Source organism: Neovison vison, chromosome 1, assembly GCF_020171115.1.
Source record: "Neovison vison isolate M4711 chromosome 1, ASM_NN_V1, whole genome shotgun sequence".
In the NCBI taxonomy this organism is placed as follows: Eukaryota; Metazoa; Chordata; class Mammalia; order Carnivora; family Mustelidae; genus Neogale; species Neogale vison.
Window position 1 is genome coordinate 167,926,462 of NC_058091.1, and position 21,554 is coordinate 167,948,015.

Sequence of the window (21,554 nt, forward strand, 5' to 3'; positions counted from 1 at the left end):
TCCCTGCTCTGGGTCAGGGTGGTAGGAAGCCTGCTTCTCCCTCTCCCACTCCCCCTGCCTGTGTTCCCTCTCTCACTGTGTCTCTTTCTGTCAGATAAATAAATAACATCTTTTAAAAAAATTTTTTTTCTCTCTGCATTTCAGTTTGAAACATCTCTACTGACTTACCTTTAAGCTCACTGATCATTTTTTTCAGCTCTGTTTATCTCTCTTACAGGGTTTTTTATTTCAAGTGTCTCTTTTTAATTCTTCATGTTTCCATCTCTCTGCTTATATTAGCCATCTGTTCTTTCTTGTTACCTACTTTTTCCGTCAGAATCCTTAACCTGTTAGTCATAGTTATTTTAAAGTCCTGAGAATACCAAAATATGTCCTATCTCAGTCTGGCTGTGATGCTTGCTTTTGTCTCTTCAGACTTTGTATCATTTTCCAGTAGCCTTATAGGTTTGTGTTGAAAGACAGACATGATGTTTCAGATCATAGCAACTTGAGGGGTCATGGGGGTTACATTTACTGTTTGCTATAGTTGTAAGTGCTAAAGGCTTCAGTTCTCTGATTTTTCCCCCCTCCACTGTTAGCTTGCTCTGAGCTTTTAGAAGCATTTCTTAGCTTTTTATACTCCCCTTACACGAAGCAGGAGAGCTAGAGGTGTTTGGAGTTGTCTAATTTCCCTTTGGTCAGATCAAATGAGGTTCAGGTAGGAAGGTGGGTGGGTGGGTGGATGCTGGAAAGAGGTGATGGAGATTGGGGCATGTTTGTGTTGTGATGAGCGCCAGGTGTTGTATAGAAGTGTTGACTTACTATACTGTACATCTGAAACTAATTTTACACTGTGTGTTCAATAACTGGAATTTAAGTAAAACCTTAAAAAAATACATAGTTCTGGTAGAGTAATTTCCCTGACAGTGTAGGCTTTTGTTATGCAGAAAGCCCGTAGCATATTTCAAAACAGTTACTTTCCCTTTCCAATGCCCAAAACATGAGTGGATTTTTCTCTTTTCCCTAGGAGAACCTGGTGGGGGTCCTGGAAGTAAAATCCGTGGAAGTCTGAGGCACCCCCCCCCCCAAGGACTGATTCCCAGGAGCTTTTAACACTCTGTCTAGTCCACACTCAGCCTGATTCATCAGGTGCCCTGTAAGTGTGCCCATTGGTACTGACTGTACTGTCCGTACCGTGCATACAGTACAAGATCAGGCAGACCCAGCTTGGCTAGGATTCCCTGTGTATGTGCGATTGTCCAGATTTGGGGGTGGCGGTCTGCCCTGTCACCTTAATTTTCTGATAAATCTAAGGAAAGTCAATGAATTCCAGCGCATTCAGCTTTTTCCTGTTGTAAAGATGGAAGCTGAAGTTGAAAGAGGAATCCTGGTAGTTTTTTTAATAAAGCATTTCTGATTCTTTATTTTGGAATTTAAAGTTCATTGCCATGGAATCTTTGGTAATCCAAGAATTCTGGACCTCCCATCGCTGAAACAAAAATCTATGCTTTCCTGAAGTGCCTTTGCTGTGTTCGGCCAACCTGAGAACCCTGATGAAAAAGGTAGATGTGAGTGGATAGACATCCTATGAAAGAATCTTGGATCCTTGAAAAAAGGGCCAAAAAAAAAATTGTTAGCATATGCCAACAAAGGAATTTTATGGTTTATTATCAAAGTGGTTAATATACTGTGGAAAGACTGTAATGAAGATGCTAATGTGTTTGGTTTGGAAATAGCAGGATGACATTCATATTGGAGATCAGGGTGGCCTAAGCAATTCTTTGCCTAGAGGTAAAGTGTGGGTTGTCACCTGAACTCCAGTCTCCCACACTGTTCTCCTTCCCAGCCTCCTCTCCCAGAGTCTCCATCTTCTGCTACCACGGTTTGGCCAAAAGTGAGAAACGGGTTCTGGCTGAACACGGTCATCCTCCGGGAGATTCAAAGTTTCATCCAAGAAAAGAAGTTCCTTTTTAAAACTTTTTATTTGTGGGTGGGGGATGCCTTTAACCAATGGGTTAAAGCCTCTGCCTTCAGCTCAGGTCATGATTCCAGGGTCTTGGGATCGAGTCCCACATCGGGCTCTCTGCTCAGTAGGGAGCCTGCTTCCCTCTGTCTCTCTGCCTGCCTCTCTCCCTACTTGTGATCTCTGTCAAATAAATAAATTTTTAATTTTTTTTACGTTTTAAATTTTAATTCCACTATAGTCAACAGTGTTAGATTAGTTTCAGGTGTACAATATAGTGATCCCACAATTCTGTACATTACTCAGTGCTCATCATGGCAACTGTATTCTTTAATCCCCAACCCCTATTTCATGCATCCCCTACCCACCTTCCCTCTGATAACCATCAGTTTGTTCTCTAGAGTTCAGAGTCTCTTTCTTAGTTTTTCTCTGTTTCTCCCTCTTTTTTTTTTCTTTGCTCATTTGTTTTGTTTCCTAAATTCTTCATAAGAGGTGAGAACTTATAGTATTTATCTTTCTCTGGCTACTAATTTTGCTTAGCATAATACTCTATGGCCCCATCCATGCCATTGCAAATGGAAAGATCTCATTCTTTTTAATGGCACAATAATATTCCATTATGGTGTGTACACCACATTGTCTCTATCTGTTCATCTATCAGTGGACACTTAGGCTGCTTTTCTAATTTGGCTATTTCAGTTAGGCTTAAATAAACATATGGGTGCATGTATCCTTTGTAATTGGCGTTTCTGTAGTTTTGGGGTAACTAGTAGTGTAATTACCAGATCGTATGGTAATCCTGTTAATTTTCTGCAGAACCTCTGTACTGCTTCCACAGGGGTTGCACCAATTTGCATTCCCATAAGTGGTGCAAGAGGGTTCCCTTTTCTGCACATCCTAACCAACACTTGTTTCTGGTGTTACTGATTTTAGCCATTCTTACAAGTGCGAGGTGATATCTCACTCTAATTTTGATTTGCATTATCCTTGATGCCGAGTGATGCTGAGCATCTTTTCATGTGACTGTTGGTCATCTGTATTTCTTCTTTGGAGAAATGTCTATTCTTCTGTCCACTTTTTAATTGGATTATTTGGTTTTTTTGGTGTTGCATCGTGTTAGTTGGTTTTTTTTTTTTTCCGTGTAAGTTCTTTATGAACTTTGGATACTTACCCTTTATCTGACATGTCACTTGCATATATCTTCTCCCATTGCGTAGTTGCCTTTTAGTTTTGTTGATTGTTTCCTTCACTCTGCAGAAGCCTTTTATTTTGGTGGAGTCCCAGTAGTTTATTTTTGCTTTTGATTTCCTTGCCTTAGGAGACATATCTAGGAAAGAGTTGCTACCACTGATGTCAGAGAAATTACCACCTGTGCTCTCTTCTAGGATTTTTATGGTTTCAGGTCTTACATTTGGAGCTTTAATCCATGTTGAGTTTATTTTTGTGTGTGTTGTAAGGCAGTGGTCTAGTTTCATTCTTTTGCATGTAGCTGTTCAGTCTTCCCAACACCATTTATTGGAGAGACTATCCTTTTCCCATTGGATATTCTTCCCTCCTTTGTCAAAGATTAATTGACCATATAATTATGGGGTTTTTTCTCTGGGTTTCCTATTCTGTTCCATTGATCTATGTGCTTATTTTTGACAAGAGCAGTTCTAATGTAGGTGAAGACCAAGAATAAACTCTGTTCCAGGTGTCAGAGGAGAAACCTGTCAGTGAGGTTACAAAGACAACACTTTTTCTTGGGGGTGCCTTATTAACTCTTTGTTCGCGAGAGGCCTCCTCTTGCCCATGAAGGTCATACTGGAACCATGATAAAAGTCAAGAAAAAGAAGGCTTGGAATAGATACTTAGGCCTGTGTTTGGTCCAGGCCTTAAACTAGATCAGCCGCCAGTGGTCGGTATCTCATAAACGTGTATGTGAAAATATGTGGGTGAGGTTTGGTTGTCCCACTGACCAACACTTAAAAGGTTGTGTTGTTATCTCTTGCCCAGAAGCCAGAAATGCTAAATGTCTTTTCATGCATGGGATTGCTCTACACAATAAAAAACAATTCATAATGAAGAAAAAAAGACCAGGCAGGAACATGTTGAAGTTCACTAATCATCAGAAGAGTTTAAAGGGAATCCATGAGGTACTCTTTTGTCATTTTTTGTAGCAAAATTTATTTATTTTTGTTTTATTGTTTTGCAAGATAGATTTTAGTGACAGTATGCAATATATACAGTGATGCTGTGAAGCTTATTTTCCTGCCTGTATTGCTGACCATGTTAATTAACACAACTCTTTGGAAAAGTCACTTGGCTATATGTACCAATAGTCATAAATACTCATGTTCTTTCATGGAATAATTACACTTCAAGGAATCTGTCATAAGGGGGAGAATGCAAGTCAAGTAACAACAACAAAATAGTTGAGTGTTCATTGAAGATTTTTTTTAAATTTATGTTTATTTCTCACAGCTTTGGAAGCTGGGAAGTCCAAGATCATGGAACCACCCTATTTTGATCTGTGAAGGGCTACTTCCTCATCGACCACTGTTTTTTTCACTGTGTCCTCACATGACCTCTCTGGGTGATATTTCATAAGGCACTACTCCCATTCATGAGAACATCCCCCTCCTGACCTCATCACCTCCCAGCAGCCCCATGAAGATGGGATGTAATTCACTAAAAGTGGAAATTTTCAAGGGAATGGTTAATTAACTATACTTGGATTTGAATTCATGCACATTTATGCAGACATGGCATGGGAGATGAATCAGTTCTGGGGATCTAACATTTAGCAGGGTGACCTTACTTAATAATGCTGTATTGTAAACATGGAAGTTGTTTAGAAAGTAGATCCTAAGGGCTCTCACCACACACACACACACACACACACACAATGGTAACTATGTGAGTAATGTACATTTAACTTGATAGTAGTAATCCTTCCACAGTGTGTACATATATTAAATCATACTGTTCACCCCATATATACAGCTTTTTAAATTTGTCAATTATACCTCAGTAAACCTGGAAAGAAAAAAAATGACTCACTAAATGCTATAATCATAGAAATACCCACTTATGGGGCACCTGAGTGGCTCTGTTGGGTAAGCCTCTGAGCCCTGGTTTCAGCTCAGGTCATAAGCTCCTGGGTTGTGGAATCGAGCCCCAAGGTGGGGAGTCTGCTGGAGATTCTTTCCTTCTCCACTGACCCCCAACCACTTGGCGCATGCTCTAAAATAAAATCTTCTTTTTTTCTAAGATATACACACTTAAACTGTGTCTCTTAGACAACGTTTATATTGGTAACTGATAATTTCTTGTTTTTGGTTAAAAAGAGCATTTCAGAAACTCCTTGTAGCCGGTCGTATAATGGCTGTACCTACCACCCCGTGCTCTTACCACATCATTTCTTATTTGTATTTCTCATTTGCTTCCCACTGAAACCCCGTCCTCACTTCCCTTTCCTGGGTCATGGAAGCACCAGAAAGGATGAGTGTGAACCACTCTATACATTCCCCTGAAAAATTCTCTGGTCCCGACTACCTCTTGATTTCCCAATACTGAGTATGGGGCAATGAAAGAGCTCTGGACTAAAGGTCAAAGTGCCTGGGTTCTGAGCCGAGCTTGGGGAGTTAGGAGTAGTGTCAGCAACCCCATGCCCCTGATCCTCAGCAACCTCACCATCAAAGTGAAGAATGACTCTGTGTTTCCTGGGTGCCCTCAAAGAAATTAGCTTCTGATGAATATCAAGTGAGTGACAAAATTATCACGAGTGCAAGGAGTAATACAACACGAATTAAGCAGGACCCCTGCCCCTAATAATAACAGCAACACTTTTTGTCTATGGCAGGTGCTTCTTTCTTTTTTATTTTATTTAAATTCAATTAATTAAGTGTATAATCAGTTAAGTGTATAATCAGTTTCAGAGGGAGAGTTTAGTGATTTGTCAGTTGCATACAACACCCCGTGCTTATTCCGTCAAGTGCCCTCCTTAATGCCCATCACCCATCCCCTCACCTGCCTCCTCCCCTCCAGCCACCCGCAGTTTGTTTCCTAGAATTAAGTCTCGATGGTTTGTCTCCCTCCCTGATTTCGTCGTAGCTTTCCCTCCCTTCCCCTATGAGCCTCTGCTTTGTTTCTTAAATTTTACGTGAGTGAAAGCATAGAACAATTGTCTTTCTCTGATTGACTTAGTTCGCTCAGCGTAACACCCTGTAGTTCCATCCATATCATTGCAAATGGTAAGATTTCATTCTTTTTGATGGCTACATAATATTCCATTATGTGTGTGTGTGTGTGTGTGTGTGTGTGTATACACACACATACATACACACACACCACATCTTTTTTTTTTTTAAAGATTTTATTTATTTATTTGACAGAGAGAAATCACAAGTAGATGGAGAGGCAGGCAGAGAGAGAGAGAGAGAGGGAAGCAGGCTCCCTGCTGAGCAGAGAGCCCGATGCGGGACTCGATCCCAGGACCCTGAGATCATGACCTGAGCAGAAGGCAGCGGCTTAACCCACTGAGCCACCCAGGCGCCCACACCACATCTTCTTTATCCATTCATCTGTCAGTGGATATCTGGGCTCTTTCCATAGTTTGACTATTGTGGACATTGCTGCTATAAATACTGCGGTGCAGGTGCCCTTTTGGATCACAGTGTTTGTATCCTCTGGGTAAATACCCAGCAGGACAATTGCCGGGTCATAGGGTAGCTCTATTTTTAACTTTTTGAGGAACCTTCATACTGTTTTCCAGAGTGGCTGCACCAGTTTACGTTGTTACCAACAGTGTAAGAGGGTTCCCCTTTTTCCATATCCTTGCCAAGATTTGTTGTTTCTTGACTTAACTTGTAGCCATTTAATATCTCATTGTGGTTTTGATCTGTATTTCCCTGATGCCAATAATGTGGACCTTTTATTTCGTGAGTCTGTTGACAATTTGTATGTTGTCCATTCATGTCTTCTGCCCATTTCTTGACTGGATTATTTGGGTACTGAGTTTGATAAGTTCCTTATAGATTGTGGGTAGTAGCCCTTTATCTGATAAGTCATTTGCAAATATCTTCTCCCATTCGGTAGGTTGTTTTTAGTTTTGTTGTTTCCTTTGCTGTGCCAAAGCTTTTTATCTTGATGAAGTCCCAATAGTTGATTTTGCTTTGTTCCCCTTGCCTTTGGAGACGTGTCTAGCAAGAAGTTATTGTGGCCAAGATTGAAAAGGTTGCTGCCTATATTCTCCTCTAGAATTCTGATGGACTCCTGTCTTACATTTAGGTCTTTCATCCATTTTGAATTTATTTTTTGTGTGTGGTGTAAAAAAATGGTCCAGTTTCATCCTCCTACATCTGGCTGTCCAACTTTCCCAGTACCATTTATTGAAGAGATTGTCCTTTTGTCATTGGATAGTCTTTCCTGCTTTGTCACAGATTAGTTGACCGTGTTATGGTCCATTTCTGTTATGGGTCCCTTTCTGGGTTCTTTATTCTGTTCCATGCCTATGTGTCTATTTTTGTGCCAGTACCATCCTGTCTTAATGGCTGCAGCTTTGAAATAGAGCTTGAAGTCTGAAATCATGATGCCTCTAGCTTTGCTTTCCTTTTTCAACATTACTTTGGCTATTCTGGGTCTTTTGTGGTTCCATGTCAATTTTAGGATTGTTTGTTCTAACTCTGAAAAATGCTGATGTAATTTTGAGAGATACTGCGTTGAATGTATAGATTGTTTCCAGTGGTATCAACATTTTGACAATACTTTTTCTTCCTATCCATGAGCACAGAAGATTTTTCCATTTCTTTGTGTCTTCTTCAATTTCTTTCAAAAGCATTCAATAGTTTTCAGGGTACAGATTCTTTGCCTCTGGTTAGGCTTATTCCTAGGTATCTTGTGGGTTTTGGTGCAATCATAAATGGGATTGATTCATTGATTTCTCTTTCTTCTGCTTCATTGTTAGTGTATAGCAATGCAGCTGACTTCTGTGCGTTGATTTTTACATGCTGCCACTTTGCCGAATTCCTGCTCTAGCAATTTTTTGAAATCTTTCTGGTTTTTCTACAGAATATCATGTCTTCTGCAAAGAAGTTTGATTTCTTCTTTTCCAATTTCCAATTTGGATGCCTTTTATTTCTTTTTGTTGTCTGATTGAGGCTAGGACTTCCAGTTCCATGTTGACCAACACTGGTGAGAGTGAACATGCCATGTTCCTGACCTTAGGGGAAGAGCTCTCAGTTTTTCCTCATTGAGGATGGTATTCAGTGTGGGTCTTTTGTATACAGCTTTTATGATGTTGAGGTACATTCCCTGTATCCCTACGTGGTGGAGGGTTTTTATCAAGAAGGGATACTGTATTTTGTCAAATGCTTTTTCTGCATCTATTGAAAGGATCATATGGTTCTTGTCTCTTCTGTTATTAATGTGTATCACACTGATTAATTTGTGGATGTTGAACCACTCCTACAACCCAGGAATAAATCCTACTTAATTTTGGTGAATAATTACTTTAATGTACTATTGGATTCAATTTGCTAGTATCTTGTTGAGAATTTCTGCATCCATGTTCATCAGGGATATTGGTCTGTAATTCTAAATTTTAGTGGAGTCTTTGTGTAACCACACAAAGGGATTAAGGTAATGTGACCTCATAGAATGAGTTTGGAAGTATCCTTCCTTTTCTATTTTTTTGCAACATTTTCGGAAGGGTAGGTATTAACTCTTCTATAAATGTTTGGTAGAATTCTGCTGGGAAGACATCTGGCTCTGTGCTCAGCTTGGAGACTGATTGTCCCTCTCCTTCCCCCTCCATCTCTTTCCTGACTCATGCTTGCATGTGCTCTCTCTTTAAAAAAAAAAGTAAAAATATAAAATAAATTCTTGTTCAGATATATTGCTTTTATGTTTTGAGTAAATCCCTCGCCATGATTTCTTCTTGATCTTTCTTTTGGCAGGAGTTCCTCTGTCTTCTCATTTTATGTTTCTTGCTCCTGAGAGTGATGCTATATTAAGAAAGGGTCATGCACTGTCCAGTGTCTGGTGCTTCAGGAAGTATTTCTGGTGTTGTTGTGTTCTGATGTTTGGCTGCTCTTCCCCATAGGTCAGTCCTCTGCAGAGTTCCTCTTGGCTTACAATGGAGAATGTCTGGGCCTTTCGGTGTGCTTTGATTTGTTAAAATAAGCCTGTTTTAAAAAGAGAGAGAGAGAAAAGGAAAAGAAACAGTAACAAAAACAAAGAGACAAACAACTATAATCCTGACTCCATAGAAAAAGAAAGGAAAAAAAGGAAGCTACCTGATCCAAAGAGAGAGAAAAGAAAACAGATAAAAAACTTTAAGCCTTATTAAAAAGAAAAAGAAAGAAAGAGAAGGAAAAAAAAAGAGAGAGAGAGCAAGAAAGCCTGGTCCTATTTCCACCAGAACTGAAGCGGATGCTTTGGAGCATTCTGTGATCAGTAGACTTGGTGCATGTGAGGTGCCTGTATGGGTCTTCTGGGGGAGGGAGAGGCTCTCTGTGCTGGTTCACAGTCAGACGTGGCCCTAGTAAAGATGCACCTGCAGGGCATGGGGGCAGGGTGCGTTGGTGAGTAGGGGAGGGTTTCTGTGTAAGTGGTTCCAGCCTCCACTAGGGTGCTGTGTTGCTCACTGAAGTCCAGCCGTGTTGGTGGCAGGGAAAATAGCTCTGCTCCAATCTCTCATCTCCAGATGGGGGAATCTTCCACCCATTGGTGCTTGGGAAGCCCTCACAGAAAAGCAAGCAACCTCTGCTCATGTGTCCCAGGCCTCTCTCGGGTCCCTGCCTTCACCCTGCCGAGGGCCGTCGGAACCGCTGGTGCCACAGCTCCTCTGCAAGAATGTATGCAGCTGGTATTCAAAACTCCAGATCTTAAAGGACCTGGCATGGTGCAGACCCATTCCCCTCCTCTGGAGAAGAGCTGGTTGTGCTGTGTCTGGTGTTGATTTGTCCCAGAAAAACAGTCACATGCTTGCACAGGTGCCCAGAGTCAATAGTGAAGCACCATGAAAAGCAGAATCCAGCTTCCCTGTTCTCCATGTGCCTCTGTCCCTGGCTGATGAACAGCCGCTCAGCGTTGCCTGCCAGGTCTTTTGTCCTTGGAGAAGCAATACCCGCTTCCAAATGTACTCCAGGAAAGGGAACGTTCTCTCCCAGTGTGTGTACCCAGATAATGAACCACCCTGTCAGCTCCTGGGCCTCTGCCCTCCTCCTCCCCAGAACTCATGCTCTCACCCTAGTTGTGCAGATCATTCTCCTAATCCGCAGGTCGATTTCCTAGGTGCTCCAAGTGATTGGACGTTCATCTAGCTGTGTTTGAGGGATGAGGGAAGCCCAGGGTCCCCCTACTACTACTCTACCATTTACCCCCAATTTTATATTAATAGAAACTTGTAAGCCATGTTTTGAATTTGGCGAACATTTTAAAAGCAATTATGTGTTTCTTAAAAAGCTTTACGCTGGGGCACCTGAGTGACTGAGCTTGTCAAGTATCCGACTCTTGATTTCAGCTCAGGTCATGACTTCAGCATTGTGAGATCAAGCCATGCATTGGGCTCCACACTTAATAGTCTCTCTTTCCCCTGCTCTTCCCTCTGCCCTTCCATTTTCTCTCTCTCTCAAAAAAAAAAAAATAATAATAAAAAGCTTTAAGATATAATTCATATGCCATAAAATGAACTCATTTAAATGTAAAATTCAATGGCATTTCATATATTTTGAGTTTTTAAAATATTTTAAGTTTAAATTTTTTTAAAAGATTTTATTTGAGAGAAAGAGAATGAGTGGGGAGAGGGGCAGATGTATTGAGAGAAGCAGGCTCCCCACTGAGCAGAGAGCCCGATGTGGGGCTCGATCCCAGAACCCTGAGATCATGACCTGAGCTGAAGGCAGAGGCTAAACCCACTGAGTCACCCTGGCACCCCTATTCAGAGTTATTTGACTATGATCACAATCTTCTTTAAAAATATTTTCACCACCCCAGAAAGAAACCTAAATACCAATTAGCAGAAACTCTCATCCCACTCACCACCCCTGCCAGGCCTAGGTAGTCACTAATCTATTTCCTGCTTCTATACATTTGTCTATTGGCATTTCATATAAATGGAATTACATAACACATGGTCTTCTCTTTTTTTTGTCTTTGCCAAGAATTTATTTAACACAGGTTTCCTGCAGGAATTATAAATTATAACTGTAACATCTCACAAGCCAATAGGATGTAAGAGAATATCTCTTTATTAGCCCACTAACTAAAGAAATTACCTACTACAAACCAATGGTCACGTATACTGTTGTCTAGGCAAAGGGTAGATAAGAATAAAGTACAAATTTAGTTGAGGTGGACCTTTCTACAAGTTGGTTCTCTGTGGAGTCCGTCCTTCCAAGTAAAAGCTGGGTACCAGCTGAGAGCTTGGGTCCCTTGATGCTGGGGTGCATAGCTAGTGGATGAGGGCATGAGTGTGACAGGAACGCAGGGCTGCTCTGAGGGTTAGTGTTCCTGGGACCCTTACATGGCTTGCACCACGGTCCATGAGGAGAAGCCTTGCCAGTGCAGGAACAGGTACCCTTCTCCCTCTGAAACTCTGTATGGCTTAACAGCACTGCCCACTGGGAATGGCCTGGCCAACACTGGGGCACGGGTCTCAAGATCTCTGGGGAGCTATTTAAGTCAGCAAAGAGTAGCCTTCTCCAGATCAGACACTCTCAGTGAGTCCTCACAATTCTTGGTATTTATTTTTATTTTGTTTTATTTCAGGCAGTTTATTCATCATGCTAAGTATATTCTTTAACCCCCTCTCCCTATTTCCCCTCCCCCTCCCCCACCTCCCATTTGGTAACCATCAGTTTTTCTCTGGAGTTGAGTCTGTTGGTTTCTCTTTCTGTCTCTTCCATTTGCTCATTTGTTCCTTAAATCCCACATATGGGTGAGATTAGATGGTATTTCTCTTTCTCTGCTTTATTTCAGGTAAATCCATCTGTTCCCGTGTGTCATTCAAAGCCACCGTTTGTGTTTTGTGTTTGGCTGATCTGTTCGTCAATGTAGATGAGGTGTGAGACCCCCCTACTGTTACTGTATTACTATTGGTTAGTTTCTTTATATTTGTTATTAACTGTTTTCTGTATTTAGGTTTTTCCATATTGGGTGCATGTGTATTTAAATTGTTATATCCTCTTGTGGGATTGTCCCCTTTATTATGTAATGTTCTTCTTTAGTTCTTGTTACAGTCCTTTTTTAAAATGTATTTTGTCTAATATAAGTATTACTTGGGTGGATTTCTTTTGGCACTTATTTGCATGCTAAGTACTTCTCCATCCCCTCACTTTCAATCTGCGGAGTCTCTTACAGGCAGCATGTAGGTGGCTTTTGGGGGTTTTATTTGGTTTTTTTTGGTTTGTTTGTTTTATTTTTTAATATTTTTAAAATTTTTAATTTTTTATTTATTTTCAGCATAACAGTATTCATTATCTTTGCACCACAGCCAGTGCTCCGTGCAATCTGTGCCCTCTCTAATACCCACCACCTGGTTCCCCCAACCTCCCACCCCCCCACCACTTCAAATCCCTCAGATTGTTTTTCAGAGTCCATAGTCTCTCATGGTTCACCTCCCCTTCCAATTTCCCCCAACTCCCTTCTCCTCTCTAACTCCCCAGGTCCTCCATGCTAATCCACACTGTCACTGTCTTTTGATGACCATGGTGAGGACATTTGCATTAAATAGATATGTATTCACGATCATTTTCTTACTTTTGTGGTTCTTTCTATAAATTTTCTATGACTCTTTCTTCTCTTGCTCTCTTTGATGGTTTATTGGCTTTCTTTAGTGATAAAAAAGAGAGAAGGATCTAAATATATCTGCTTCTGGTTTTTGATTTGTGGTTACTATTAGTTTTGTGTGTAATGTCTTCTGCATCTAGCAGTCTATATGAAGTTGATGGTCACCGAACTTTATACCCATTCTTCTCTCTTCCTCACATTCTAGGTGTATGGTGTCCTATTTTACATTCTTCTAATCCCATGACTGATTTTTATAGAAATATTTTTACTGCCTTTGTGTTTTTTTACTTTTCATACTCTCACTTATGGTCTTTCCTTTCCACTCAGAGAATCCCCTTTAATATTTCTTGTAGGACTGATTCAGTGATCATGAATTCCTTTACTTTTATCTGAGAAACTATAGCTCTCCTTCTATTCTGAATGATAGCCTTGCTGGATAGAGTTTTCTTGTCTGTAGATTTTTTTTCCTTTTAGCACTTTGAATATATCATACCACTTTCTTTCACCCTGCAAAGTTTCTGCTGAAAAATCCAGCAATAGCCTTATCGGGGTTTGCCTTGTATGTAACAGTTGTCTTTTGCTGCTTTTAAAATTCTTTACTGGGGTGCCTGGGTGGCTCAGTGGGTTAAAGCCTCTGCCTTCAGCTCAGTTCATGATCCCAGGGTCCTAGGATCAAGCCCCACATCAGGCTCTCTGCTCAGCGGAGAGCCTGCTTCCTTCTCTCCCTACCTGCCTCTCTGCCTACTTGTGATCTCTGTTAAATAAATAAAATCTTTTTTTAAAATTCTTTATCACTACCTTTTGCCATTTTAATTACTGTATGTCTTGGTGTGGACCTCCTTGGGCTAAGTAACTGGCAGTGGGGAGAGGGGGAGAGGGTGGGGATCTCTGTGCCTCCTGGATCCCGATATCTGTTTCCTTCCCCACATTAGGAAAGTTTTTAGCTATTATGCCTTCAATTTTCCTGCCCCCCTTTTCTTTTTTCAGGATTCCTCTAATCTGAATGTTGTTATGCTTGATGGAGTCACTGAATTCTCCAAGACTATTCTCAATTTGCATAATTTTTCCCTCTCATTTGCTCAGCTTGATTACTTTCCATTACTCTGTCTTCTAGGTCATTAATTCATTTCTGTGCTTCTTCTAGCCTGCAATTGATTCCATTCAGTGTATTTTTAATTTCATTAATTGTGTTCTTCATCTCAGATTGGGTTTTTTAAATCTTTTTGCTAAGGGTCTCACTGATGATGTCTACCCTTTTCTCAAGTCCAAGGAGTATGCTTATGATCATTACTTTAAGTTCTCTATCACGCCTATTACATACATTTGTTTCACTTTTGTCTCTTGCTGTGGTTTGGTTCTGTTATTTCATTCGGGAGATGTTTCTCGGTCTCCTCATTTTGTCTGACTTTCTGTGTCTCTCTGTGTTAGGCAAATCAGCTGCTTCTCTTGCTCTTAATGCCCTTAGGAAGGAGAGGCTCTGTATTGTTCTGAAGTGTCGTGTGCCCTGTTCCCCAGGGCCTGGTCTTCAGAGAGTGTTTCCTGTGTGTGTTGCACATGCTCTGCTCTTGAGTCTCGGTCCCTTTTTTGTTCAGTCCAGTCGTATGCAAAGGCTCTGCTTGCCTATTCGGGCAGTGAAGTGTGAGGTGGTCTGCCTGCAAAATGAGACCTGCCCCCACTGCTGCCAGAACCAAAGTCCTACAGAACACCTCGGTCAAGAGATGGGCTGGCAGGGCTTTTCCAGAAGGAGGGGCTCACAATGCAGGGACTGAGGGGAATGTGACTGGGAAGGGTGAATCCACTGAATCATGGGAGGTGGGGCTTGGTGCAAGCAAGTTAGGTAGTGAGTGTCCAGCATCCCCCTGGTTTCTGCGGGTGGCTCTTGTGTATGCAAAGGATGGGGGTATGAGGCAGGAGAGAGAAAGGGTGCCTGGCAGCTGTTTTGTTTTTGTTTTTGTTTTTTTTCCTAGAGGGATCTACCCATGATCTCTGTCTCTCCAGGCAGCACTCCAAATGGAGCAAATCACTCTCCTGTCTGCCCCTAGCATTTTTCAAACTGCTTTTTCTAAGCTGTATCTGCAGGGGCTGTCTGTTGTGCTGTCTCTTTAAGAGTGGGGGCTCCACTTCTGAATGCTGTCAGGGCTCTCCGGGAGCTGAGCCTGCTGGCATTTAAAATTCTAGGCATTAAGGAGGGCACCGTTGTGATGAGCACTGGGTGTTATACGCAACTACTGAAGCATTGAACACTACATCAAAAACTAATGATGCTAACTGAACATAATTTAAAAAAACTTATGAACAACAATAAAAATCCCAGGTTTTAAGTCCTGCTGGTTTTTAGAACTCACTTTCCAAGCAAATACTGTAGAGAATCAGTCCCCCTTATTTGTGGGCTCCCCTGTGAGTCTGTTTTCCATCCTCCTCTGGGCCACTGGCTCCCTCTGCAGCTCAGATAGCCATGGTCCATTTGGCTCCCAGGCTGCATCTCTGCCTTCCTGCCTTCTTCAGTGTGGCTCTGCCCTGCCTTTAGTAGTGGAGTTTGTTCTTCCAGTCTTCGGGTCATTTTCTGGGTTATTTATTCTAATATGGGTGTTCTCTAGTTGTATCCATAGGATGAGGTAAGCTTAGGGTCCTACCCCCCCCATCTTCCCAATTTTATTATTATTTTTAAAGATTTTTATTTATTTGACAGACAGATCACAAGTAGGCAGAGAGAGAGGAGGAGGAGGCAGGCTCCCTGCTGAGCAGAGAGCCCCATGTGAGGCTTGATCCCAGGACTCTGGGATCATGACCTGAGCCGAAGGCAGAGACTTTAACCACTGAGCCACCCAGGCGCCCCTCTTCCCAATTTTAATACGTGGTCTCTTTTATTTTCAGACTTCTTACTGTAATGTTTTCACAGTTCATCTATGGTTATGAAATACATCAGCATTTCATTTCTTTTTGTTAGTAAATAATCTATTATATGGACACAGATAATTGTGTCCATATAAACAAAATCAGATTTTGTTTATCCTCTCTTCCCCCATCTCTCTTTTTTCTTGATTCAATGTCATGTCTAAGAAACCGTTGACCATTGACTAAAGGATACAAAACACTCCTGTGTTTCCTTATAAGAATTCTAGAGCTTTAGCTTTTACATTTAAGTTTATGACCTATTTTTAAAGTTTATTCACATAATCCCTACACCCAACATGGGGCTTGAACTCACAACCTCAAGGTCAAGAGTCACATGCTCTTCCAACCGAGCCAGCCAGGTGCCCCTAGTCTAGAAGCTATTCTGAGTTTATTCTCACTGGTGGTAGGAGGTAGGGGTCCGACTTCGTTCTTCCGCATGTGGATATCTGGTTCTATTTTAGAACCATTTGTTGAAATTCCTCCATTGAATTATCATGGCACCAAAATTAAGTGACTGTAACTGTAAGAGTCTGTTTGGAGACTCAATACTATCTCGGTGATCTGTTTTCATGCCAGCACCACACTGTCCCGATGATTATAGTTTTACAGTAAGTTTGAGATCAGGAAGCATGAGTCTTCCAACTTCGTTCGTTTAAGATCGTTTTTTTCTTTAAAATTTTTAGCTTCATTTTGTAGTTCATAATATACAAGTTTTACACTTTTGTTAATTTATTCCTAAGTATTTTGTTCTTTTCAATGCTGCTGTCAACAAGATGTTTTCTTAATTTCATTTGCATGTTGCTTACTGTTAAAGAAACGCAACTGATTTTTATACACAATCTTGTATCTTCCAACCTTGCTGAAATCGTCTGTTCCCACAGTCGTTTAGTAAATTCCTTTGGATTTACTCTACACAAGATTATGCCATCTGCAAATAGAAATAATTTTACTTCTTTCTAACCTGAATGCCTTGGATTTTTTTGGTTTCTCTTTCTTTCTCTCTCCCTCCATGCTACCCTTTCCCTCTCTTTTTTTTTTCTAGATTTCAGATTCATTATTTATTTATTTATTTTAAGCTTTTATTTATTTATTTGACAGACAAAGATCACAAGTAGGCAGAGAGGCAGGCAGAGAGAGAGGGGAGGAAGCAGGCTCCCTGTGGAGCAAAGAGCCCAATGCGGGGCTCGATCCCAGGACCCTGGGATCACGACCCGAGCCGAAGGCAGAGGCTTTAACCCACTGAGCCACCCAGGTGCCCCTTTCCTCTCTTTATATGTACCCCCCCGCCCTTTTTCTGGCCAGAAACTTAAGTATAATATAAATGAGAAGCAGTAAGGGGATACCCTTAACTTTTTTTGTTCCTGTTCTTAGGGGGAGAAAAGGGGAAAAACATTCAGTGCTTGACTTCAAGTATGATGTTGACCTTGCAGATTGTGCTTATTGTTAATTGGTATCTATGTTTTGTATTAGCAGTGATACTAATCCTACCATTTAGCTATATCCTACTCTATCCTTTCTAAACAAATGAACCCATTCTTGACCAGTGCGGGTGCAGTGATTTCTGCTTCCTGCAGGGTAAACCCATTTTCAGATAAACACACTCCATGCAAGTGCATCAAAGAGTAGAGGTTCCTCCTCCCAGAGGCGGCAAAATCTCTCCTCCTGCACCCAGCAGTGAGGCTCAGCATTCTCACGGAGGGGGCGTGGGCACTGCCAGACCATAGCATAGGTGGAGGGCACAGGAGGCACCAGGGACATTTGGGGTGAGTCTGAGCTGGCACCTGCACATGCTACCTGGGAGGAGCACCTGGCAGAAGAATCAGAGGGCACAGGGCCCCAGCTTTCTGCTGCGGGGACAGCAGAGCAGGAGGATGAACAGCAGGCCATAAACCTCCTGGGCACTGGGATGCAGCGCTTCTAGACTAACCCCCTGGGGATGTGGACAGGCAGTGCCCCGGCTTCCATAGGCTGCCACCAGACTGGGAGAAAAGTCACGGGCTTCCTGGGGGCCGCTCCAGCCTCTTGCCGGTGACTGAGCAGAAGTCCATGCCCAATGTGCTGGTGCACTTGCGGTCCTCGGTGCCACCGCCGGAGTCAACGCTGGGAGACAGCAGGTGGAGAGCGCCAGGCCGGCAGCCTCCCTCTCTGCCTGGGTTTTAGTAACTTCATGAAGTGGTGTGACCACAACTCAGTTTTAGAACATTTAAGATTTTATTTGTTTGAGAGAGGGAGAGAGACTGAGAGCATGAGCGGAGAGGGGGAAGCAGACGCCCCACTGAGCAGGGAGCCCCATGTGGGACTTGATCATGACCTGAGTGGAAGGCAGACACCTAACCCACTGAGCTACCCAGGCGCCCCCAGGACATTTTCATGTCCTAATAAGATCCATCATGCCCACTTATTGTTAGTCTACATTTTTATTCCAAATATTTTTGTGTGGTGGGCAAAGGGATTGATTATTCAATTTTCTTAAAATTTGTGGAAAAATTTAATAACCTGAGTAGACCTATAATAAGAAATTGAATTTTGCTTAAGTCAGTGTTGGTAATCGATGACTCACCCAGTTTATCTACGTTGTCAAATGTGTTGGAGTCATTTGTAATATTCTTTCCTAGTTATTTCTTTCCTGACCCATGGATTATTTATAGAGGTGCTGTTTAATTCCAAATATTTGTGGATTCCCACAATTGGAGTGAATTTTTGGGTGTCCAAAAGACATAAAACAAGGTATGGATAGGAAAGTACCTGTGGGTTTCAACTATATGTAGTTTTTACAATTGTCCCTATAGAACATAAAATGCCCAGTGCAGACCATAATATCAAAATACTCCAGGAACCGTACTACAGAAGAGAAGTGGTTCCAGAAGCACAGCGTGGCATATAGAAAGGTACAATACATGAATAAGTGTCCTAAGTAGTAATATAGTATTTGTCTAGTGAAGCCAAAAAGTATTTGAAATATTGAATCATAGAAATAGGTATGAAACTTTAAAGCTAAAAGCTTATTGTTGCATTTTTGTTTAACTTTTCTTTGGTAATTACCTGTACATGCTAAAATGTCATGGCTAACCACTAAGAGTATGTAAATTCCAAACTAGAGGGGAAAAAAATCAGAAGCAGGAAAAATAGTGAACTGAATATAAAAAAAGGAAAGAAAGGAAAAATATGCAAAAAAATCACATAGAGAATTAAGATAAAAATAAGTCCAAATATATGAAAATCAATTGCTAATTCACTAAACATAAGAGGTAAAAAGATTGTCAGATTGAGTAATGATAATATTGATAACAATCCAGCTGTATGCATTTAAAAAGAAATTTAAGGGCACCTGGGTGGCTCAGTGGGTTAAGCCGCTGCCTTCGGCTCAGGTCATGATCTCAGGGTCCTGGGATCGAGTCCCGCATCGGGCTCTCTGCTCAGCAGGGAGCCTGCTTCCTCCTCTCTCTCTCTCTGCCTGCTTCTCTGCCTACTTGTAATCTCTCTATGTCAAATAAATAAATAAAATATTTTAAAAAAAAAGAAATTTAAAATGTAAGGGCATAGAAAGTTTCAAAGTCTATGTAAAGATCAGGCAGATGCTAGCCAAAAAAATTTGGTATACTTATACTGCTATCAGATGAAAGAGACTTTTAAGACTTAAATAGTTAAGGGTCTTCCAGTATAATAAAAATGTACATTAAAGATACAAGAATTTAAAGATATAAAAATTCTATGCCTGTATGCATCTACTAGCAGATTGTATTTGTCCCAACTTTATTAAGTCATACCAGAGGCATTTTATAAATCTGGCTTTTGTTCAGTATTAGGTTTTAATATTCACACAGGTTGCCTTGTTCAATTTTTGTGGCTACATATGAGGAAATGAAAACCTCAGTTATTTTAACCATCCTCCTGCTCATGGATTCTACAAAGCAGAAGTTGATAGAACTTTGACAAGAAAAGTGACAAATCATCTATCATACTGGGATCTTTGAACATTTGCTCTCAGTTACTGATTGGCCAAACACACAAATGTTATCAGCAAAGATACAGAACATTTAAACAGCCCAGGTAATACATTTAAGCAAATGAGTACGCGGAATTGGGCCATCAACAATTAGAATACACAGTCTTGAGAAGGCCATTTGGGAGATGTATAAAAATTAGCCTACATACCGTGTTCTCTGACCACACCATACTTAGAAAGCGGTTATAAAAATTTTGATTCACTTTGAAGACCTTGGGCATGGACATTATCTTCCTTGGGTCTTAGTTTATCCACCCAGAGAAAATGGGAGCAGAGTTCTTGCTGATCCGTAGGATGTTATGTGACTTAGTGAAGCAGTGCTTGTGTAAGGATGTGCTGATGTAAATGGCCTGACCAGTGCAGTACATTAGCTGTAGTGTGTTTGCAGAGTACCTGGCCCCTCTAATGAAAATGAGCTTTGGAAATGGCAGGCTGTTAAAAGAAAAAGAGCTAAAGCTAAAATTGGGACTCAATCCTAGTCACCTGAGACAAAGATGGAAGCTACGGAAAGATGGACACCAATACCTCTTGGTCAAAGACACAAACCACGAGCAGTTTTAAAGGGATGAAAGACCAAAATGGTATGTCCCTCACACCCACTAGGATGCGTGTAATTAAAAACACTGACACAGTGAGTGATGGCGGGACACCTGGGTGGCTCAGTCCGTTAAGCATCTGCCTTCAGCTCAGGTCACAACCCCAGGGCCCTGGGATGGAGCCCCGCATCGGGCTCCCAGCAGAGTGGAGAGCTTACTTCTCCCTCTGCCTGCTGCTCCCCCTGCTTGTGTGCTCATACTACTGTCTGTCTGTCTGTCTCTCTCTATATATATCTTTTTTTTTTTTTTAAAGAATGTTGGTGAAGAGGTGGAGAGATTGGAACCCTCAGACATTTCTAGAGGGAGTAGCTGCTTTGGTAAACAGTCCTGCAGTTCCTAAAACAAAGGTTAAATAAGCAAATTGTGTGTGTGTGTGTAAAACAAATACACACACACACACATATATATGTGCGTGTGCGTGTGTGTGTGTGTGTGTGTATATATATATATAACATGGGTACAAGATATCAATGGAAATAAAAAGCATTTAGAAATAAATTATGGTGTTTAAATAACTGAAAAGTTGAATATTATTCAAGTGTTGAAATTAAGAACTTAATTCAAAATAAGGAAGGGCACCTGGGTGACTCAATGGGCTAAGCCTCTGCCTTCAGCTCAGGTCATCATCTCGGGGTCCTGGGATCAAGCTCCGCATCGGGCTCTCTGCTCAGCAGGGAGCCTGCTTCCTCCTCTCTCTCTCTGCCTGCCTCTCTGCCTACTTGTGATCTCTGTCTGTCAAATAAATAAAAATCTTTTTTAAAAAATAGAATAAGGAAATAAAGATAAAAGAAAAAACAGACACAACAGTGCCTTGCGTGATGAATTAGAACCCCTACCCAAATTTTTAACAGAAATTGTCATAGCAAATAGCCAAGTATCACTTCAGATCTCAAAAGGAGTCAAAATTTCACTATTTGGTATGATGTTTGTAGTAGGATTTTGCAAATACTCCTAGTCAAATTAGAGAAATTTCTTTCATTTTAAATTTTATTACAAAAGTTTCAAAACTATGGAGATTCCTCAAAAAGTTAAAAATAGAGCTACCATTCAACCCAGCAATTACTCTACCAGGTATTTACCTGAAGGATGCAAAGATAGTGATTGAAGGGGCACCTGTACTGTGTTCATAGCAGCAATGTCCACAACAGCCAAACTATAGAAGGAGAACAGACGTCCATCAACAGGTGAATGAATTAAGAAGATGTGGTGTCTACACATGCTGGAATATTACTCAGTTATCAAGAAGAAAGAAATCTTGCCATTTACAACACTGTGGATAGAACCAGAAGGTATTATGCTAAGAGAAGTCAATCAGAGAAAGAAATACATGATTTCACTGATA

At 41.2% G+C, this 21,554-nt stretch overlaps 1 pseudogene; it reads right to left on the minus strand.

The window, feature by feature from the left end:
- Positions 1–21,554, minus strand: part of LOC122917054 — a 41,948-nt pseudogene that overhangs the window by 14,399 nt on the left and 5,995 nt on the right.